Source organism: Meleagris gallopavo, chromosome 8 (assembly GCF_905368555.1).
Source record: "Meleagris gallopavo chromosome 8, MGAL_WU_HG_1.1, whole genome shotgun sequence".
Taxonomy (NCBI): domain Eukaryota; kingdom Metazoa; phylum Chordata; class Aves; order Galliformes; family Phasianidae; genus Meleagris; species Meleagris gallopavo.
Genome location: NC_139411.1, coordinates 11,974,052 through 11,997,772, shown reverse-complemented (window position 1 = coordinate 11,997,772; position 23,721 = coordinate 11,974,052). Strand labels below are relative to the sequence as shown.

Below are 23,721 nucleotides of genomic sequence, written 5' to 3'. Positions count from 1 at the left end.
AAGTACAACACAGCTGCATACTGCAGAAAGGGAGAAAACAAAAGCCATGCTCACAGAAATTATGAAAACTGTCTGCTATGTGGTACCTCATGCTGATGTGCACTGTGAGCAATGGTGGCTTTGGATCTCCTCCACTAGGTCAAACCTTTCCTTGTGTCCAACTGGAATGCTTTCACCAGGTGCCTGAGCTGTGCATCAGACCCTTAGGTAGAGGTAACATATTCAGATAAAAAGGACTCCAGGGAGAAGGGTATTTTATTAAACCTTTCAGTTCTTCAATCTGAGAAAAACAATAATAACAACAAAAACTTCAATGTAATAAGAAATAGCTCAGGCTTTTGGAAAGATTTACTGGGGCAATGTCACCTTCTGGAAGTTCCATGTGTTATCTGTTAAAATGGATTCCAGCCGTTCTCTGTATTTTTTTTGTCTAAACTTTCCAAAACTCACCTGCCCAAGCGTGAAGTTATGACCTGAACTGAGGAAATATAAATATGCTGTTATATTTTCCTAAGCTGCCAGCAAGAGTTTGTAAACGTAGTTTCCAGATCACACCCTTGAACAGAGAACACTGTGTCCTGCTCAGGAAAAAAAAAAAAAAAAAAAAGAAATACGTTGTCTTCTTCTTAACTGAAAATTTGGAAATGGGTATGGCTGGACTTCCAGAAAATATTTTAATCTTTTTAACCATAGCTCCTTTAATTTTCAGTATTATTATGGATTACCTCAGCTGCTACCTGACAGTAGCTATGAAAGCCTTCTAACAGGTCTGTTGCATGATTTCTGGAATAACAGCAAGCTAGCAGGAAGGAAGATGCATGGGGTAGGGCAAACCACTGCCCTGCAGTTGGATGGGCAGTAGGATGGAGAAGACTGCCAGAAATTATCATGAAGGATGAGGAGAATTAGCATTCGGAATTTGTCATAGACCATAGCAACTTTATCCATGTTTTTTTGTGACAATTCATTTTTGCATAGCTCTCCCTTGCTACCAAGTAAAATTTTTGCATTAAGGTATTTCAGATGTGCTCAACATCAGCTCAACTGATATTTTTTAATGGATTTCCTCTGTATCAGGACAAGGTGAAGCACTTTCCTGCAAGCTCACACACTCGATGCTCCCCAAGTCCCTGTCAGAATAGATTTTAAAACCAGAAGCCTGCAGAGCAGAGACAGCCTGAAGAGGGGGGCATTTCATGCTCCATGAGCACTCCAGAAGAAGTTTCAGCAAAGTTTAGGCAGGCACCAGTTAATGATGCAGATATGCGGGAGATTCAGCATTGCTGGTTTCAGAGGAATGCGTTCCAGAAGGCAAAATGATATCAGCGTGAACAGGGATTTTTCCTGCTGTTGAGTCTTACAGAGAATGATAAGGTCAATACAGTCACCTTTCTTAGATGAAAACTTTTGATCCTAGAATGCACATAGATAAAGCAGAGGGGCATTACCTAGATGCCCCTATGTCCGTAACACATGGGAACCTTGCACGTGTTAGTCAGAAATAAATAAGACAAAAACATTTACAGTGAGAAAAGGGCCATCTCTGAGGACTAGAAAATGATGTTCTTATTTGAGCACTAGCAAGAATGAAATTGGAGCATGAAAGTCTTGTTCGGAGGATTTTACTTTTGTCTGTACTGTTCCAGGGGCAACAGATCTCCAAGAAGGGGCAGCCTAAACTTTCCAAGATATTCTTCCTCACTGCTATTTCTCAACTATTTCTCAGCTAACCACAAAAGAAACAGTGCTTTGTGAAAGCTATGTCACAAGATTTTTTTTTTTTTCTGATGAAATGTTTTTCAGTGAAATAAGGTAAAATGTGACAGAAATGCAGTAGTAAAAGGCATATTTGGAAATTAAAGCCTGAAAACCATAATTCCAATTTTTTTAAAAACAGTATTTGTTTTTTTATGATGAAAAGAGAATCACCAACTGTTTTCCAAACTAGATCTGTTTCCTAATAATAATGTAGAAGAGTTTGTAGGACTCCTTAACACTGACATGAAAGCTGTCAGAGAAGAAAAACTATCTTGAAACCACAAAGTTACTTTTCTTATCAGACACCACCACACAGAGCCCGTTCAAGTTTTCTACTGTGAAGAATGAAGCTGACAGTTTCCACAGCTGTAGATATTCTGAGCAAGAAGTAAAGAGTTAGGCCTAAATCACAAAGGCAGCTGGAGATGAACCATGGTGTTTGATAGCATTTAAAGAAGCAAATGGTTCTGGTGAGTAACTCCCATGACTTGATTAGTTATTTGAAACATCTCCTGAGAACAGAATGTGCCATTCAGAAGTCAGTGATCCACTAATGCTTCTGCTATTGCCTTCCCGAATTTGGCTTAATTAGTTTGAAATATGGAAAATGAAGTATTCCAATATTAAATGTTTTCAGAAAACTGAACACTGTAACCGTAAGGGAGGAAGAAATAATTTTGAATATTGTCAGCATCCTGATTCACTCATCAGCGGGGAGGCAAAGAAGGCATTGGAAACCATGGTTATAAAGAAGAGAGCATCATCTGGAAGACCAAGACAGTGTGGTTTATTTTTGATGTGCCATTGCTTCTCACCATTTGGTAAAGATTGGAGCAGAGTTGGAAAATATGTATGATACAGTGTGGCAGTATGTATCAGGATGTCTCAGAATGTAGCATAATATGCGGAGTATAAACCAGAGAGCACCAGTTTGTTTGGTTGTTTTAAAATATGAAAGTAGCTCCAGTACCAGTGGGTATTTGCAAATAGTCAATCTTCCAGGCATTCAGAAGAGCTCTAGAGGATCTCAGCTTTAAAAAGTAACAGAAAAGGAACATATTCATTAATCATTACAGAGTCTATGACTGTGCAGGTAACACAGCAAGCTAAATGGCTATTTGCATGCCTGCAAGTGCAGTCAACATAATTTTAACCCTGGTAAGGTGCTAGAAGAGTGCAGACCTCTTTCTCTCTTCTGTGTTGGTTGCGCTTTCCTACTTTGCAAATAACAGTGGCTCCGAAGGTTTTGTAGCAAAGGTTTTTGAAATGTATTCAGAGAGAAGCTGAAGTTGTAATTGAGTTTAGAAGAGAAAAAAATGCTGTCCTTCTCAAAATAGACTGTGAGTGTGCAGGCCTAGTGAGGACCCAGAAGACCTGCAGGACATACTGGGACAGTCTCTGTGCATGAGAAGGGAGAGTCTCTGGAGAAGGGTAAAATACACGTGCTGCAGGAGCTGGGGCTGGCTCCTACCAGCTCTGCCACCGTCCCCTCTGTCGCCAAGCAAGCACAAGCTATTTTCTGAGTAGCCATTGCTCCATCCCCAGTGATGGGAGGCAGATCACAGCCACGAACACAGAGCTGGCTGTTGCTGCTGCTTCACAGGCTCTCGGCTAACACAATGGAAGGGAAACAATCTATCTCCAAGCTATTTGATGCTATTGTTCTGTTTATGCGTATTGTTAATGTTTAAAAAAGGAAAAGTAGAACATGCTGATTTTTATCTATGTGTCTGTTGTGAAAGGCAGAAGAAGTCATAAGAGCTGTTAGGAACTGTGATAGAATGGATGAAAGGGTGTATCAGAAATTGAAACTCTAAAGCTTCTTTTTTTTGTAAGCAAGATATACAACTTTCCATAAAAAGGCATTTTGGGGTTGTGGGAGGATTGGTAAACAAAGACTGAAAACTGATACCTTCCTCAAAGTACTCCACACATATATATATATATATATATTTTCCCTCCAGCTTTAGAAAGAAAGGTTTAGAATTGATCAGAAAAGGATAATTCTGAAAATATACAGATACTTAGATCTAGATTTATTTTCTATACTTTTATTTATCCTTCTCCTAAAATCATTAAGAGTTTCAAAGGGCTTTGAAATACATCTGTATTTCTAACAACTATATTCAAAATATCAAAACAAAGTATTACGAATTAATGTTGTAAGATAAAAGTTACACAGGGTTGATTGCATCCCCCATTCTCTCCCTCAGCTGTCCTGACCTGCTCTGTCCTGCCTTGCTAAGGGGCTGTTCTCGTTCTTCTCACAGTGTGCCCATGCCTTAGCAAATTCCACTTGGCCAGTGCCAACAAGGGTGAATGCCCGTACACTGCACCAGTTGTTGCTGAGGCACAGGGAAAGTTTGTTACAAAACCATTTTTGTTACCATGCAAGATTTGTCATGCCAGCATAAACCTTTGTGTGGAGAACTTTATCTATGCTTAGCATGATAATGGTAAAGCAGACATAAGTAAATTAACCGGTACAAGACAAATGTCAGTGAAGTTAGTTTAAGAAATTTAAGCCAATACAAAATGAAACATGTTCCCTTAGGAATTGCTTGCTGTAGGTGTTTGTGTAGCAGATTTGCATCTTAATTTTAAAACCAAACCTACGTAAATGTTACTTCCTATTTGGTTTTCCCTTTGTTTTGCCACGGGCTTCAGCAAGCAGCAGAGCAGTCCCAGGGGCCAGATGTGGAGCTGCAGTTGCTAATCTCTCTCCCAGCTGTGAGCAGCAGCTGTGAAGTGGCCAGTAGCCAGCTGGCCATGCACATCCCTCTTGTAGGGAGTAGCACTGTGAGGAGTGTGGTGCTACACTGACCTACAGAGCAACAGGGTGCTGGTGGCCCTGAGGCCTGTGTGGAGGTCTGGCAGGCTTAGAACCTCACCAGAGACCCCAGTGCAGTGCCAAAACAATCTTGCTCAGATGCCTGCTGGTCTCCTGGGCAGTAACAGGGAGAGCAGCTGAGATGTCCCTGTGCTTACAGCTGTCCTGCAGAGACTGTGATTTTGAGCAGAGTTGTTGGTGCCAGGGGAAGTTAGGACTGTGCATCGTTACCTCAACTGACTCACCTCTTGATATCTTCTGCACATATGTTGATTTATCTGCCAGGAAACAGAGAAACCTGGTAACTCTCAGTGGGATCCATTATGATAATAACAAAAGATATAAATCAGATGAATTTTGTTTGACTTGCAAGGAAGGGGTTGTGGTTTTACCATAAAGGTTTATTCAAGCTGAAGCATTCTTAAAGATTACTATGCCATGCAAGGTTTCACTTTATTTATGGACATATACTAAAGGGTAGAAATAAAGCTGCACCGCAGATTTGCTCCTCTGTGTGAGTGTTCAGCTGTAATAGAAGTAAAACAGAGCAACTTTGGAAGCCCAAAGGAGAAGGATATGGAAGGAATAATCTTCTATAAGCTCATGCCTGTAAACACTGTCAGGTGCCTCTCTGTTTCCCCTTAAACCTCTCACGTACGCCAAACAGAAAATTTGGGAAGTACAGTGATTCAAATTCTTCCCTCTAGCCCTCCCACCTGCTGCAGGTCTTGCTTCATCCTCTACTTTTCGTAGCCCCACATCCTAACAGCCCCCAGGCTGTTGCTCCCTGTTGTACTGCCTGACCATGCACTCACACACATGGCAGCCAGCTCCAGAAGCCAGCCTCAGTCTGGACACAGTGTGCATGCGTCCACTGCCCAGCACCCCACACCACAGACTATCAGAGACAATCCACAGAGCAGCTAACTGACAGCACTTGATTCATGTTTTGTTCTGTTTTTTTTTTTCTTTCTGTACAAAACATCATGTTCCAGCTCCATGTTTGCTCTCCATGTCTCTGCAAGAATAAAGTTCCTCTTCATTTCAATCAGTGATCTGAAATGCTGAATGGTCCAGAAAATCCCTCACCCCCTGTGAGATGGCCACCACTGTTATATGGTTCCTGAGAGGCCGACCTCTTGTAGTGTCAGTTAAAAAGAGAAAAATCATCCCCTGTGTATAATGGTGTCATAAGGAATCCTCCTTTGATGCACTTGTTTTTTTTTTTTGAGTTAAGAGTTTTCTGCTCAGAGCTGTGCTATTTAATATTTTCCTGTTTATCAATAGCAGCAGTGTCAAGTTAGGTGAAGTCCTATTAGCTGCCTTTACTTGTCCAGAAGTAAGAGAAGTGACAAAATTTGGTGCACTACAGTACAGAATTCACCTCTCCAGCTATGCAAAGGTCTTGAACTACTTGAGACCTAGACATGATGGGATTTACTTCCCATTTTACTTCATTCATAAAACATGATATGCTGAAATAGGTCTGACCTTATGGTCTCTTTGCCAGCGCCATATCTCATTTCTTCTGGTTGTCTTCTGCCAGATAGATCAATGAAGCTGTCAGTGCTACCTTGGGTGGCAGATAGGGTCCCTTCCTTCAGAACTACCAATCCTATCCTTCCTTTCAGATTGGATATTAGGAAAAATCTATTCTCAGAAAGGTGAGGTATCAGAAGAGACTGCCTAGGGAGGTGGTAGAATCACTGTCCCTGGAGGTGTTCAAAAACTGTGTAGATGAGGGCACTGAGGGACATGGTTTAGGGGGAATTGTGGCAATGGGTTAGATTGGATGATCTTAGTAGTCTTTTTCAACCTTAACGATTCTATGATTCTCTGATCAGACATGCTTGTAACAGCTGCTTCTTGCTCTGCCAAAAAAGCTGAGGGTGAGAGAGGGTCGGGAAGCCTCCAGAAGCCCCAGCCATGGGCAGGCTGCACAGGCAATGAGAACAGGAGCACTCTGTGCTAGCTGGAATTTCCTTTCTCAGAGCTGCAGCTGGCACTCTGGGCCTCCCAAGGACGAGCGCAATGAAGTCCTTTTTCCAGACTAAATAACCATGCTAATATAAGCAGCTCTCTCAGAGGCTTGAAGATTTTTAACAAGATTCTTTTGATTCAAGTCAAGCAGGTCTCTTCCCCGAGTTCTTCCAGAAGCACAGAAAGGCCTGTGGGACTTCCTGAGAGCAGTAACAGAAGAGGCTGCTATTCCTATCCCTTCCCTGGCCTCTTCACAAACATCTTCCCCATTTTCTATGGGTTTAGATGAACCTTCCTGAAAGCTCTTCAGTTTGAATTAAAGTCTAACTTGTCTCCATATGTTGAAGGTACTGTCTTATGGACTTGAGCAAGTTCTGGATCAAGCTTCACGCATTTTAAATATCCAGTTCTTTACCAAGGAGCTGGATTTAATCTTCTTCCCAGTCTATCAAGATATCCTTACAAAACATTAGCCAAAGCAAGAACATTTTGAGGAATTGCAGTTCTATTAAAGGAAAGAAACTTCCAATAAACAGCATTTGTAGATGATCCATTTCAGTTTTGACCTGAGTGACATTGCTCCAGGATCTTCCTCTGCAACCATTACATTAACTATCACCCCTCTAGCTGGTAAAACCTTTGAGATGCCTCTCCTCATCTCTTCCAGAAACATCTACTGGCACAGCACTCAGACTGCAGCAGAGGGACATTTCTGACTGAGCCGATGTAAGATGTGCCCTTCCTTAGGCAAGCTGCAAAGCAAAGGCAATGGCTGCTGTAGTTACTAATTCAGCAAGCTATCTGTTTCTAGCAAAGTATTTACAAAGTCTTCAAATGCTGAGTTTTTTTCACACCTCTATTGATATTGCTGTTATGCATCTGCTGCATTGCAGTAAAAGGTAAAGCAATTATCATATATTGTTTATCTTTCTGTTTGGGAGAACTGTGAAGCAATATTGAATGGTAATCTAATTTGTTAAACGTGTCTTCCATGAAACCTCAAAAAGCTCTTTTAATACCTAGAATTTCTGGTAATTCTTTAAATCAATAATGTTTAGCAGTTTTCCTTGCCTCCTTTTACGTTTACTTCTGCAGTATAATGAAGAGGACAATCTGAACTAACTACTATCTGATGCCATATCATCATAACAAAAAATACGGATGTATACCGTACAGAACCCTTTTCATTCCCTACTCTCATTTGATGCTAAGTAGCATTTCTGTGTGTTTTGAGTGGTGTTAGTGCTGATACTTGGTTTTGGAAGATGAATGCTCAGCCATACACAGGATTCAATTAATATTCTTTTATGACTGCATCCATATTTTTCTTAACGAGCACACTCCTTGGTGAGAGGGAATATTTACCTCATGGCATTAAATCCACAGTTATCTACCACAGTCATTAATGATCATATAGCAAATGGTCACCCCAACACTCTGGCTACATTCCAGTTTGAGTAATTATATTCTGCCTCTCTTAATTTCCTTTTGAAAGTAATTGGACTTGATAGCAGTCTCCACTTGCTATCCTAAACTGCTCTGCAGGCTGACCACATCTCAAAGCTTAAGGATGTAATCACACTTTCCAATAGAGGAAATGTTGGTAGATGATCTCTCTTCTTGCCCCATCTTTTTATCACATAAAAATCCATTAATTAACATAATACCAAGAGAAGACATCTACCAAGTTCAACTATGTATGCATGGTACACTATACCATCTGCATAGTGCTAGCTGTCTAGAGACATAAGCCAGGAGTTTAAATGTTCTCAGAAACTGATGAACTTGTTGATTTTAGGAAGCTGATGATAGGAATTGCTGTGTGTTTTTTTGTGCCTCTGCTTTTGTCTGCATTAACAACCACTTAAGCATAGGAGGAGCAGATGAGTACAACAATGCAATGAGCTGTGAGGGCTCTACATCCAGAGAGCATAAAGTTTACTTTAAATTCTATTTAGTTTGACTAGACTGGACAACCTAAATGTATGTGGTTTAAATGTTTCCTAAGGACTGCTTTTGTCCCTGCAAGGAGGGTTAGCACAACCAAAGCACCTCAGAAGCAGAGGTTCTGGTTTAGTTTCCTCCAAGAAGAAAATGATTCATCTGCACGAAAACTGCAAATCAAACCAGGCAAAGATAAATGCGAATGATGAGATTTGTTGTCTATCTGCTCTACTGCTCTGAACATTTGTGTGTTTGAGATCCACTGTACGCTGAAGTGGATTGTCATCTATGCAAGGACTGCTAAGGGACAACAGAGCTTAACAGAGGGCTTGTTCTGATCAATAGTGGGACCAGGAAATTGTAATAAAGTTCCTATCTGACTCCTGATTTATAAAAGGAGGCTTTTGGACAGGAGACTTAAAGAGACAAACATGCTTCAGTAGCCCAGTGGGGGTGCAGTCTTCAGGAAAAAGATTCTCCAGCCCTAAGGAAACTGTTCCAGATGGCAAACACTGTAACAAAAAGAGCACACAGAGTTTATTTGATATATGCGGGTTTATTTTAGAGTTGTTCCAGGGAGACCAAGCAAAGAAGCAGTGTTGCTGCCCATTTATACTGCAGAGCACTCAGATGTAAAAGCTCTTAGTCCAGCAGGAGTCACAGCAGCTGCAGCAGCAGGCGGGGTCTCCAGAGCCAGCTTGGAGGACACCTCAACACCACAAGGTTACATTAAAGTAATCTGCAGAATCTTCAGCATCAGCAGAAAGCAATGGGAAACATTTTCTTTCATTCCTGATTTAGTCAGACTCCAGATCTGGAACATTTTTTAAGGGATTTAAGCCTAAAATAATTGTAAAAATGCTTAATTGTAGCAAACGTTTACCAGAAAGGAATTGAATACTGGAAGATGTAAAAGAGAGAGGGTTAACACTTCAATTTGTGTGTGTGTGTGTGTGTGTGTGTGTGTCTGTGAAGTTAATACTGTGAAAAGCATGGAATTATCTACAGGTTTTTTTTTTTGCTTTGCTTTTAATGAAAAGTAAATGTGTCTATGCAGAGAGATTGTTCCAGTTTGGAACAGGAAATTCTCTGTATGCACCATATATCCCAGCAACTTATTGCATGATGGGGAAGTCAGCCTCTCTGAAAATGAGTATGTTAGAGCTAGCAGTAAACAAATGTGAGTTGTCCTAAAATGAGCATTAATCTGGAAGGAAAAAGGTCAGTAGATGGAGCCTTTAGAACCATGTTGTAAAAACATGTTAGGGAAGTATAGGGTCAAGGTCCTGTGAAATACATCGTTTAGCACTTGCTACTCTCAAGCCTAGCCACCTTCTTTCACCGCACCATTTATATTTACTCACCTTTTTGTGCCATTTGATCTTTGCTGGAGACTTACAGTTTTCAGTTCACTTCAGTAACTTTAAGTGCAAACAGCACATGATCCCCACCAGAAGTGGTCAGGAAAATGACAGGTAGCAGGGGGCCCAAGGTCAGGAATCACCTAAGATATCCAAGAGGCCAGGGAAGATTAAAACTCCTTCAAACATTGTCTTCTCTGTATTCATATGGTGCCCCACACTGAGGACTGTGAGAGTGGGTGCAGTTTTTCTGTGTTTAGCATAACATGGAAATGATCAGCTGCTCTGTACTACCACACAGGAAACACCCCCTGTTTATGGGGTCACTGGAGGGAACACCCAAAGTGTTCTCTGTGCTGGAGACATCCAATGACCCAGACTTCCTCAGAATGGAGAATCCACATCCCCAGCTAGGGAAATGCTTCTTAATGTTCCCCAGGAGAAATAAAACTGCTGCTTGGAAAGAAAAAAAAAAAAAAGAAAGAAAAAATAAGAAAGAAAAAAAAAAGCCGTAGCTGTAATGTAGTACCAAAGAAAGACAACAAAGGAATCTGTACTACCATGAAAATCCTGTGTCCTGTAGCAGAGGACTTACTGAATAAAACTTCCCTATGGCTATAGGTAGCGACTGTGTTTTGTGTTATAGGAAATAAAGCAAAGAAAAAAAGAACTTTTAAATGGAAGAAAAAATCCCAGAAAACCGGTGATGTTTAATTTAGAGGTTGTGAGCAGGACACTCTTTTGGAGTGTCTTAGATAGTGTAATGCCAGCTGGACCAGCTGAGTTCCCTGACCCGAACACAGCTACTCTGAAAGAGGGGCAAAGGCAAGGTACTCCGTGTGATATGAAGCAACCTGTTCCTTAACTCCAGAAAGACAAATGAGGAGTAACTATATGATGAAATTGTGCTACGTCTGCCTGTCTTTTGTCCCAAAGTCCATTCCCATTACTCCATCACTGTTAGAAAACAGAAGACTAGATGCCAGTAGCATAAAAAAATACATGCCTCACCTCACACAGGGCTTCCAGAACCCTGGGAAGTGGTTGCAGTACTTATTAAGGACCCTTAAGCAGTCCTGGGGGATGTGCTTACCTACGGACAGAGGCATAAACCAGCAGACATGCCACCACCCTTATTGTCATTTAAGCTGTAAGAGTGAGGACTCAAGGTCAGCCCCTGTAGTACTCAGCTATAATTCCCAGTCAATGAGAATTGTCCCTGTTAAACTGAGTGCAGCTGCTCTAATATTTGAAACTCTACTTAAAAATAAATATTGATATGGCTTAAAGGGATTAACTAAGATGACTGGATTTTTGTTAAAATTTTCCAGATAAAAAAGAACCTTTTACAAAGTATTCATAGTGTTTTGAGATGTTATTTCCTGTGATAAAATGGAAAAGGGGGGAAAATTGCTATAATAATATATGGAATATAATCTCATGTTCCTAAAAATTACACTTCAAGTAGCTCTGTGTGTGAGTTATTAGTGCACAGTAGATGTCACACCAGTGTCAAAAAGGTAAATAGATCCAATTTTCTAAATCTGTATAGTTTAATGCTAGTGACATGAAGTTGCCAGTCCTCAATTTTAATTGCTCAGCTACTTCTATTAATGCTAAATGCAGATTATTTACTTTGCTTCTCTGCATCAGTCATCCCATCTTTAAAATGGGAGCAATCTCTGTAGCAGCTACAGAAGAGTTTGGAGGGGGTCAGTGAACCCACTCCTTGCTGTAGCTTTCCACACTACAGCTGCAGCCTTCCCTTTGTCCACTGCTATCAGCATGGCAGCAAAAGGCAGCCTCAGCAGGCAGTGGGATGGCTGCCATGGAATGGGTTGGGTACTCTGGCAGTTTCCTAGCACTCAGACCAAACTGGGTTGAAGCTGGGGCACAACTGGCTCTGCTGGATCAGAGCACAAACTGCAGAATGGCCTGGCTGCTCAGGGCTGGAGAGGTGCTTAGGCTACTAGAGAATGAAAGCAGAGACAATCTTAGATGACTATCGATGTTACAAAAGTCTTTGAAATCAAAAGAACTTCAAAAAAGCTTCCAGCTTTCTCTCCGTAAAAATCCTTGAATTCAATCTTTGGCTTAGTAAACTGCTTCTTTTAGCAAAGTAAATTCAAAAATGCCGCAGTGATGAACAATGTAATAAAGAAAGCCATCATATTATTCTTGAATGAGGTTTAATAAAAATCAAATAAAAGCAATTATATGAATTTTCAAGAGGATCACCTTTTCCTTCCCTGAGGTATGAAGCAGAATGAATTCAGGAAATCGTTCGAATCAGAAACTTGAGCTGCACAACATAGCCAGTGTTTGCTGTACAAAGACAAACAGACATCTTTTCCCAGGCTAGCAGTCTGCTTGCTGGGGCTGGCAGAGTGGAAATTCCACCTGTGGGCAAAGGAGGGTAATTAAAGAGGCATAAGAATTTATTTGTAGTAGTGCTGGCTCTTCGGCTCCAGAGGAACCTTCATCTTTTCAAGTATTCATGCTCTTCTTTATTTATACAAGAAGAAATTGGACACAGTGAAACGCTCAGAGCTGCCACAGATCTCTGTAAGCAAGTATATGTGAATTGATAGCCATTAACATGTACCACATGCTCCTTTGCTCTCAGAGGGCCAGGTTTACCTTTTTCCTCTAACTTATGCAGTCATTTAGGTTAATAGAGAGCATTTGCAAAGCACTACCAAGTAGGACCAATCCTGAAATATTTGTCTTTACACTTTCCAGTTGGAAAGTTAAGTGAAATCTAAAATTTATTGTGAGATTATGTTGTTTTCAATGCCATTTTAAAAAGCAGAGAGCAGAAATGCATTATATCAATATTCTTGTTTACTCTGAAAAGAGGAAAACATTTCGTGCTGACTTTCATTTCAGTTGCTTTTGTTTTCAATACAGTGGTAAAGTAAGTATTGCAATATTGGTGCTACTATTTAAAATGTTGATGACAAGCATGGTTACACATTTTTTTTACAAGATATCTACAGTGTGTCCACTTTCTCAGATTCAGAATGAAAACAAATTCTGAAGTAAAAATCTTACTGTTAGATTAAAATATATAGCTGGGTTAGACACTGCTTGGAAGTCAGAGGCAGAGGAACTCCATTGCCTTCAAAAGAGAAACTTCTGCTTCCTGCCGTGTTCCAGGAGAGCAGAGGTATGTTCTCTGTATTATAAAGCACTGGTAGACAGTAACTAAATATTTGAAAGGAGCAGATTTTATTCTACTTGACTGGTATTTATAAAATGCTTTGATACCTGCAAAAGGAGGACAGCTAAAGTTGGATGGAAGAAGTTGGATGGAAGCCAGACACTGTAACCAGGTGCCATATTTTCACTGTGAATGTACCACAGCCTTGTACTCTTGGTCAAATCATTTATGGTATGAATCAGTCTTACAGGCTTTGCTCCTTACATATCTCATGTAATCACTTCTTTGAGCCAGATTCTTGCTCTGCAATCTAAATCTCCGTGGCTGATCTTCAGCAGCCCATCAATTAGTAAAGTGGACACTGACTTAAATGTAACAACAGTTTTGACTCTAGTCAAAACAATGTAAACTGAAAAACATAGCAACTCCAAAATAACACCCAATGAGGCAGAAAAATAGGGAGAAAAAAGTCTCTGATCCTAATCTTGCAACAAATTGTATGCAAATATTGCCTTGGGGAAACTTTCGGGCTGTGAGATTTTTCCTGTTAAATATTTTGTAGGATTTGGGCCTTAACTTCATGTCACAGAAGCAGAGAGTAACAGTGGAGAGAGATTTAAATCTGTACCTACTGATGCCATATAAGATTCATTGTTCAGCTCCCCTGAAAAGAAAAGCAACAGGCTTCTTGTTATCTATCTTTCATAATACTTGGAATATAAGTGCTGTTGTGCCAGACTGCCAGTTATTTGGCACACGTTACCTCCAGAGAAATGGGTAAGAACTGAGAAAGCAGAAAAGAGGAAAAATAATCTCACTATAGGTGTCTCAAATATTTTGTGAGGTACATGCATTCCACTCTGGCAAGTTGTGTCTTTCACGTACATATAAAAAAGCAGAATGATTGATCATATATTTGAGAGTCACTGCCAACTACAATTTCCTCCAGATCAATTCAAAACAAGATAGGATACGTGTTTAATATCAGGTAAAAGGAGCTTTTTATTACTATTATTATTATTATTATTTATTTATTTATTTTTGCTCATTTGCTTTTTTTTCAACTTTATCTTTGGAAAGGCTGGTTCTGGTTTTCTCTTCCCCACTCTGCAGAGCCTCTGGTCATTGAGAAGTGACTCCGAACAATCATCAAAGACAACAACTTTGAGTAGAGGATAGGTGCATTAGCAGAGTTTGCCTATAGTTTTCTTTTACCTGTGAAAATGACAAAACACACAGCAGCATGAGAATGAGTACTTTCCCCCCGCTTAGAAAAGGTGCCTTTTGATTTCAGGACTTTGATAGGCTACCCTGTAATTCCTGATCTAACCTTCTACTCCTATCAAGGCAGTATAGGATGCAATGTTTCAGGTGTCATTGCTAACCTCTGCATTCCCCACAAGACTATAGAGTCTGGAGAGAAATAATTCTGAAAGTCTCCATTGAGTTTTATGCAGTATTTAAACAAACGCCCATAACACTAGCCCTATAACATACGTCATACATCCTTTCACCTGGGTTTGGGATTTTTCTAGGTTTTTAAAGTTGAAGTCTAGGTAGTACTTAGAGCTCTTAAAGGTAATTCTACATGTTGGGACTCTTTGTGCTCTAGCTACCACATAGGATCTAAATGCCGCATGCCAGCTGCCCTGCCAAAAGAAAAGAAATCCAGAAAGGAAATATGGAAAAGTGGGATTGATATAAAGAATTTCATCAAATGTCAGGAAACCCTTAATTCAGGACAAACTTGCTATATGTCCTCTGTTTTGTTTAAAACAAAGCACTGACAAAAAAATGTAGACTTGTACAATAACAGGAAATCAAATGGATGCTATTCCAGCATGTATACTGGAAAATGCATGTGTATAGAAATAAAAGAAAACCCTTTGGCTAAAAAAAAAAAAAAAAAAAAAAAAAAAAAAAAAAAAAAGATTACTTTTCAGCTTTTAAATTTTGGAAGGCAAGATGGAGTGGAACAAGTGTGATTCTGTTTGAGATAATAGGATAATTTTTCCTCTTTAAATGAACAAGCCTAGCAAGCAAACAAACACTCACAACCTTCCCTCTGTAATCATATATTGCGATGCCAGAAATAGGCAATAGCTGCCTGGCTATGGTTCACATGAGGGATGAAGCTGATGGGCTTTGTCTGCTCTGTAGAAAGAAAACTTCACAGTGAGTTTGTGGAGGATAGCAAGGACAGTACGCTAAGGTGGTTTAGCCTACATTTAAATGAGAATGACTCAACACAGTGATTTAAAATACACCTGTACTGTGCCTAGCTTGTTGGAACAAGGCACATGCCAGTTCAGCTCACAAGTCAGAAACAGACTCAGGTACAGGTTCTGGTCATGCATTTGCCATAGATTTTTGAGCAAATCCTGTTGCCTAGATTTCCAAGAATATCTTCCATTCCTAGATGTTCTGCTTCTAAATATTCAGCAAAGGACACCTTCACGTGTCTCAACAGTCAGCACCAAGTTGTCATTTGTGTCAGAAATGCTCATGCAAGGATCTCAGGGCAATCAGTTCATTACACAAACACCACTTGTGATATATATCAATACGCATATATTTCTATTTATTTAGATCTTCTTATATTTAACAATATTTATTCACATTGTTCACGCAGACCAAAAGAATCACACAGAAGTAGGAAATAAGCCTATTGCTAACTGCAGGTGTTCCCATGCCCACGCTATCAACTCGAGACACCGCGGACATGATTTTCAGAAAGGACAATGTTTCAACTCTTCTTGCGAAGGTATCTGAATGTCAACTGCTTTTGCAAATCTGATGAACCAAAACACTTTTCATAAATTAGGCATTTTTCTTACCTATGCAAACATACTTGTGTGGCATGTGGAGAAGCACCAAGTCTGAGAGACTTTGTTGGACTACAGGCTTACTCAGTCATGATGCTGGAAGCAAGTGTTTATGATATGAGTTGCCACTAGACATAAACATCTGAAAGTCCTTTGGTCCTGCAATAACAAAAATTAAAGCACTAACTTAGCCTCACAATGCTGTTGTACAACAAAAACAAGCTGAAATAAATTCCCTACAGACGGATCAACAATTCCCTACAGACAGATAACCCAACTCGCCTGCTCTCAGTCCTGAACACAAACTCTCTATTTAAAGAATTTTAGACACCCTCTACCCTATTATCTGAGGAGCGGATTTATTGTAAAACTAAAGGAAATTAATTCAAGAGATCACTGTTTTAGCAACATTTATTTATTTAATATCAGAAAGAGTACAGCTGTGTGAAATCCTCCTGTACTCCTTCAAGATTGTCAATGAATTAACAAACATGATTCCGCAAATCCAAAATTTTAAAATGATGCTTTACCATCTTTAATCTCTATCAGGCATGAATACAGACATTCTTAACATGATAGGTGTATGGGAACTGCTGAATCATGGCCTGAACCTCTAATTGACTACATGAGGCAAGCAATGAGTCAGCCATGGGAGCACAGGTGAAGGTAATTCACCTGTGCTACCGGAAGGGGTGGAGCCTGGCTCCACCTCTCCTAGGCTCCATTTAAGAGCTGACTAACCATAGCTTTCTTTTTGGAGAGTACTTCTCTTGGAGTCTTTTTGGTGAGCCTAGGGCAAGGGTAAGCTTTCCATCTATTCTTCTTTAGTGTGATAACCTGTTTAGCCTAATTTTCCTGTATATTTCTTAATTATAACATCTGTATATTTATTATTTATACAATGGGAAATAAAAAAATCCTGAAAATGTGTCCATTCTTAATAACGAAATAGAAAATAGTCACTATACAAGACAGCGTCTCTTATTTAATTGGGCACTAACAATTAAAATCTGCTTTTAAAATAATTTTTGTATCGCTAGATTTGTTCAATTTTTATTATACAGTTTTTTACTATGTTTTAATTTAGCTTTAATTTTTTCTAAGTGTCTTCAAAGAAATGACTGAAAGAAAACAACACCTGAATGACGTGGAATGTGCTGGGGCACAAGGAAGGTAGTTGCTATGTATGTGGAGTTTTTTGATCCATGTATATAGACTTTAGTTTACATAAGTAACTGTGTGGCTATGAGTTCTCTAAATCCTCTTAAAGCTGTGTTGTAAATCCCAAAGAAGCTCCCCTTTGTGTCTTGTCATAAGGTATTTGGCCTCAGTAGATTAAAGCTCTTGTGTTGGCTCTTGGTTGTAGTGGTCCCGAGGAAGCTGTGTATGAGCAAGCAATGGTGCAGAGGTGCTGTGTGGGCCAACAAGAACACCTGCAATGAGGTGGCACAGGGAGGTATATTTTGGCTTAAGCACAAGTCAGGTTGGTGTCTTTGGTGCTTTCCCAGTGGATGCAAACCTCATGAGTGCAGGTATCACCCATAAAAGCAGCATGTGGCTGAAGTGATTAAAACCTCACACTGTGTGTTCTGGAGCAGCCAGCTTTTAGTGTGAAACGTCTAGAGGGTGCTCCATGTTGCAGCCCTCTGTCACACTGCCCACTGAGCAGGCCCCGTGAGCACAGTGAGGCTGCTCTGGGAACTGTGTGATGGCCACTGTGGGGCTGAATGCAAGCCATGCTGCTGGTCTGTATGTCTCGCAGTGAGATGCGTGCTGCATGTTCGCAAAGCTCCCTTTCCTTCTGTGGCTGTGGTTGTTAAGGAGCACTGAACTCCTCAGGCCCCTCTGTGCCCACCAAGCAGAGGCCTGCTTAACCGTGTAACACAGAGCAGAGGGAAGCCCTGAGCCCTCCCGTGCAGGGTGGTTGGGGAGAATAGGGACAGAAGACAAGGAGTACTTGAGCATTAGATCTGACCTACCATGAAAACTAATTAAAAAAAAAAAATTAATTCTTATTACCTTAACTGATAAGACAGTCTGCAAGAAGTTGTGCCCAGGCATGACAGTTCTGTTTGATGATAAAATAGTATCCTTTCTCCAGTTACTTATGCAAAATTATTTTATTTAAGAAGTGTGCACTCCTGAGCCTCCTCTTCCTTCCCTTCTGCACTAGGTTACATGACTGACACTTTTGCCATGACAAATCCATGAGTGTTTTAAAAATTTACCATGAAAACCCTGGAGCTTTAATTATTGTGCATTTACATAATTAGTGCAAATACATGCAATTACCATGTGTACCTACACAATTACCAGCTACAATGATGTACTAACAATCCTTATTAAACTTTGGTGGGGGAGGGCTGTGTTGATTGTATGTGTGAGGAACATCTGTAACCCTGTCCTCCTTTTCTCTCCCTTGCTGGAAGCAACCATGTGTTTAGGGACAGGGTTGGCATGCTGAGAGCAGTGGCATGCTGGAAGTAGGTCAGTCAGCTGTCCAAACCAGACTTTTAGGGGGTGAAAATATAGGATGGATATTCCCAATAATGTTTCTAGGACATAGTTTCTGCTGTTAGTGCAATGCCATCAATACTTGATTACCCATGGGTTAATTATCCAAACTGCGAGGTAACTGTGCTACATCAGTATGTGTCTTTGCTCACATCTGCAGTTCACCTGAGCGGAATCCCCCAATTTCTGTCACAGCTGTACTTCTCTTGTCTTGGAGCTACAAGAGTCTACATAAAGTAAGTCGTCTTAATGTGACTTTGTGCCTTGTGGTGGCTGTGTCTACTGAATATCTACTACAGTGTTTCCAAAGGACTTATTTATTTTGATTAATCTTCTGCAAAGAAAAAAAAATGTTTCAGCTCACAAATATTCTCTCACAAAACTTATGCGCTCTGTTTTACAGAAATTGTTCAGTGTTCAGTGTAAAAATCATTAAGGTTGGGAGAAGATATCTAAGGTCATCAATTCCAACTATCAACCCATCCACTACAATGCTCACTAAAACATGTCTGTAAGTGCCATATATATGTGCTTCTTAAACACCTCCAGGGACAGTGACTCTACCACTTCTCTGGGCAGCCTGTTCCAATACACTACTGCTCGGTTCAGAGAGGAAGTTTTGCCTAATACCTAACCTAAACAAAACCCAGAATTCTGGGCAAATTTGACTTAAGCCATCAAGAAAGCATTAGACATGCTGACACAGTAGTTCTCTGGGCTCTTGTTCTTTGGGAATTTTTTCTACTTGGCTTGTGGACAGTGGAATAGAGCAAGTGATGCATTAAGGACTGTACCTTTTCCTACTGTTTCCAGTTTTATCCTTATTCTGGTCCTCAGCTGCAAGGAATTGCCTGTGCTACCTCTGAGAGAGCCTTGCAACAAAACTCCTCACTGCTCTTTCTCTCCTAGGTACTGCCTTATGTAGGAAGGAAAATGATCTGCTGCCTGTTTGTTTCCTTTGCCTCGTGAAACGTGACTCAGGCTTTTTGCATGTAAGCCTATGGAGCGTATGGTTGTACAGAAGAGCCTGCTTTTTGGTTGGTTGTTTTTGGCTTTTTTTTAACCTTTTCTCCCAGTAGAAAGCCGTCATGTCTGTTAAAACAGTGAAAAATTGAGAGGCTAATTGTTGCTGCTAAATGCAATAAAGTAGTACTTTGGGCTTTCAGGCATGTTTTATGACCGATATGGCAATTACTGAATAAAATCCCATGCCCCAGAATGTTTATTTGTGTAAACAACTTAAGGTTATTTATTCATATTTCATGAATATTTTTTCAAAATTGTACTAACCATCCCATGTGGTACAAAATACAGTTGGTTAGGGGAAAAAAAATATGCCACATCCTAAATAGAAGGATCCATTGAGAATCTAGTCCTGAATGCGTTTGAAGCCCTGTTTTATTCATCATGATTAGCTGTGTTACAAGCCACCATTATGTTCTGGCAAGCTCTGTCTGATTTGAAGCAGTCCTCGCTTTCCTCACAATAACACTTCACTTCCTGGTCTCTTTCAGTCTCTTTCCATGCTGGTTGGCTGGTTCATCTAAAACCTCTCACATAAGCTCAGACCAGGGTTCAACCAAGATACTTTCCAGTTGGTGCTAGTGGCATTTGACATCTTCTCTTTGTGATTGAGTCATGTAAGAGCTGAAGGCAAGGGGAGAAACAGAAGTAGATCTTGGACCTCAGCATGGATGCTCTACAAAGGGCTGCATTTGTTGTTCTTTAAATCTCATGATCTTTTGCTATTAAAATTCAGATCAGGCTAAAAAAAAAAACCTATTGTCAAAATCAGGCAGTAGGTAGTCAAATGGTAGAATAAATACTCTGTCTGTGAAACAAGAATCCACATCATGGACAGCTCTGCTAACATAGTAAATGAAATTATTTCAGGGTAGTTATGTGCATGTCTGGTTTTACATAAGGTTACGTGATTGCATTATTTGTGGTCATTCAAAATCCTTGGGTGCTCTTTACAAGAGTATGGTGTTGCGTGCAGCTGGAAGATGATCTAAGTGCTTTGCTAATTATATTCTGCCTGAGTACATTACCTGAAGTTAAAGCTTGGATAAAGTTTTGTTTTCTTTTTTACTTTTTCCTCCTGAATCTGTATGGTGCAGCTTTAAAAAAAAAAAAGTTAAATAACAGAAGTGATCACAGTCTCTGTGTAAAATCTTACCTTCAGTGTTTGGAAGATCACTTTCTTTATGGGCAAGGCATGGACCAGTTGAGCGACTTTGAGCCCAAACCAAATTTTCAAACCAAAAGTTGAGATTTGTTTGGTTTTTGAACAAAGACTGAATTGGCTCTAGTAGAGCACTGTCTTGATCTGCTTCTGAAGGGCAGATTATATGCACTGGGGTGAAGAGTGTTTATGTCCCTGTAAAAGTACACTTTCAGCACTATATAAATAGCACGTTTACAATGCTGTATTTCCTTAGCTCACATGTGAAGTTCCTTCTCAGTAACATATCACGTGGTGTGCCTTCTCTTCCTATTCTTCTTGCTTTTTTAAAAAAATTGTTTTGTTTTAAGCTGTCCTTGACTCTTGAAGGCACACATCCTGGATTCTAATGCTATCTCGCCACATCACATTTTTAAAAGCTTTGTTCCCTTTGCCAAACTAGCCAAGTTGCCTTGCTTAACCTAGCAGTGTATGTCAGGCAGGGCTGGGTATGATAATGTAAGCCAGAGCCTGGTGCTACACAAAGGACAACCCATGCCCAGCAGAGCCCTGGGCACTGAGCTGCCTGGTGGTGGTTCCAGAGCCACGGTATGTGTGAGGCTAGGCATCTGGTCATGCCAACTGCCTTTCAGCAGCACACCATGGGGGGTTTGGGTCTTCTAGGCATGTTAAGTAATTTGCAAAAGTTTGGCATAAATAAGGGTTGGCTCAGATGAGGTGCGTTCTCTTAGAGACCAAGAAAAGTGCTGATGCTATGGCTTCTAATGCTGGAGCTCCTGTACACAGTTGTGTACCAAGTTCTGGTCAAGAATGACCACGGTACTGAAGTAGTACATGCTGAGAAATACTAAAGAGGGATCAAGTTGAAGATGAGCTGCAGATATTCTTAGGTTTCAAAAGGGAAGGGGGGGAAAAAAAGAGAGAGTCCAAACCTCCATCCGTTCTCCTCTTAATATCATGATTGTTTTCAATCTGTTTTTCTCAGTAAAGTTGTTTACTTTTTCCTCTAGGATTCCAACTGCATAACCACTTACTTCCTTAGAGTCTTTGCATGGCAATTTTATGTCTAATTAAAGAATTCACATAAACCCTGCTTTTTTTTTTTTTCCCTCTGTAAGAGATTAAAATGGCTGCAGACTTTAATACACCATACAAGTTTGTCTGCACGTGGTGAAATGTGTACACCCTGACTGCAGCCCCACTTGGCAATTAGGCTGTCTCCCATGACGTAACGTGGCTATGTTCTGTGGCACTTCTCCTGTGGCTCCGTGTAAGTAAGTCAGGAGTAGATGCCATCTCCTTCACTTTGGGGCAGTGTCAGCTGGACTGCTCCGTGTGAGATAGGCCCGCGGCAAGGAGGGAACAGCGGTCTTTCGGATGGATGGGCGTCAGGTGAGGGCTCAGAAGGGCCTCGTGTCTGGACAGCTCCGGGCATGATGCGATGCCACAGGTAGCTGGAAGGAAGGAGAGCACTGCTGGTGTTACACGGCGATAGGGAATCAGCGCTGCCCATGTAGTCGCCTGTGTGTATTGCAGGAGAGGTGCGTCATCCCGCAGCCCACGCTGCGCTCCTCTGGGTTACCCTGGACTGGGCACCGCAGCAGCAGTGCGAGCACCGCGCTGCTGCGAGCACTCAACCGGCACGACGCGTGCCCAGCCTGTGCGCTACCTCACCAGCTCCATCCCGGTGTGTGGTCGTAGTATGAGTTACTATAGCAGTAGAATTCATTTCAACTGCGGCTGAGGGCGGGGGGAGGTTCTGCTTTAACACGCGATCCTATGGGGGCGGTGTCTCCGCCCGCCGCGGGTTGTGTGGCACGGCCGAGGTTGGCAGACCCGCCTCGGGCACCGCGGGGAGCGGTGGCGGTGATCGCTTCTGTGCCGCTCCGGGCGGCGCTGCGCAGCCGGGCCGACAGCGGGAGCACCTACCTGCGGCGGGCGGGCTGTGCCCCGTACTGCGGCTACGCGCAGGGCTGCGGTTAATGGCCAACCTTATCATTCAGGCCGATTTGGAGCAACGACGCGCCAAGCCTGCCGTCCGCCCCCGTCTTTGTCTGAGCCAGAGGTTGTGACACCTCAGCTCGTTGCTGCCTTACGGGACGCTAATTGCAAATGAGCGTAGTGCCGAGGCGCGGTGCTGCCGACAACCGTGCGGCTGCAGGGGCGCGGGAGCCCCACGGTAGAGCTGCCGCCCGCTCCCCGGGCTGGGTCCCGCAGCGGCGGGCACGGTGGCAGCTGGGGACCGGCGGCTCCCGCGGCGCCTTTAAGGGCGCGGGGGGCGCGCGTGGGGCAGCGGGTGCGCGCGGCCGGCTGGCAGCGGCATTGTTCCCTGACGTCACTGGCAGGCCGCGCGGCGGCGGCGGCTCTCCAAGTTGCCTTTGTTATTCGGCGCTCCCCGGCTGACACTGCGGCCGCACGCAAAACGCGGAGCCGGAGCCGCGCGGAGCGGCGGGAGGGAGGGCGGGCGGGCTTGGGGCGCCCCGGGGACGGGAGCCGCGGGCTGCGGCGGGGCTCGGCCCGGGCGGGCGCCAGCGAAATAGGAATAGGGAGGGAAAAAATTAGAATCTCCATCCCCTCGTTCTGTGGCTCCTTCCCCTCCGCCGGCAGCGAGGCGGTGCGGGGCCGCTGCTTGGCTTGCGTCTCCTTATTGCGGAACGTGGGAGCCCCGCTGGAGCGGGGTGGGTGTGCGGGGCGCACCAACGGCCGTCGGAAGCGCGGAACGTCCCTGCGAGCGGGCGTCAGTGGGGGGAGCAGCCGGGGGAGCACGGATCAGCAGATCGGCGCCCGTCATCCGAGGCCGGCGCGGCGTCGCGCCGCCGTCTCGCTGGGAATCGCGCTGGGTTTCCTCGGGAGCAGGAAAAAACCACCCACCCGGCCCCACACCCGCCCCATTGTCGGCGCCCCGGGCCGCCCGCCCCCCCGCCGTCGGGGCCGCCCCCCCGGCCCGCCCCGCTGCCCCCGTCTGCTCTGGGCCGCCCCCTCCCCCAGGGGCGAGCACCCCGGGCCGCGGCTCGCTCCTACCTGGGTGGTGGCGGGGCCGGGGCCGAGGTGAACCCCGCGGGACGGCGGCGGCCCCCGCCCGCCCGCCGGTCCCCCGGCACCGCAACGAGCCGCGGCACACGGAGGCACCACGCGCTCCGGAGCGCTCTCGTTGCGGGGTG

At 42.7% G+C, this 23,721-nt stretch overlaps 2 long non-coding RNA genes across 6 annotated transcripts in view; one reads left to right on the top strand and one right to left on the bottom strand.

The window, feature by feature from the left end:
• LOC116216882 (uncharacterized) overlaps positions 1-19,403 on the top strand; it is a 25,494-nt gene extending 6,091 nt beyond the window's left edge. Inside the window, exons 2-6 of the long non-coding RNA XR_014884748.1 lie at positions 15,669-15,800; positions 16,966-17,045; positions 18,536-18,611; positions 18,779-18,886; positions 19,285-19,403. This is a non-coding gene — a long non-coding RNA (uncharacterized LOC116216882). The remainder of the gene's footprint in view (positions 1-15,668; positions 15,801-16,965; positions 17,046-18,535; positions 18,612-18,778; positions 18,887-19,284) is intronic.
• On the bottom strand, positions 9,059-23,721 carry LOC104911945 (uncharacterized). Of its 5 annotated transcripts, none has more exons than XR_014884747.1 (4): positions 23,582-23,721; positions 15,874-22,014; positions 9,877-12,273; positions 9,059-9,353 (listed from the first exon to the last, which is right to left on the bottom strand). It is a non-coding gene; the product is annotated as an uncharacterized LOC104911945 (long non-coding RNA). The 5 variants fall into 5 exon arrangements; XR_014884746.1 differs by having other exon boundaries at positions 9,059-10,326; positions 12,112-12,273; XR_014884745.1 differs by having other exon boundaries at positions 9,059-10,016; positions 12,112-12,273.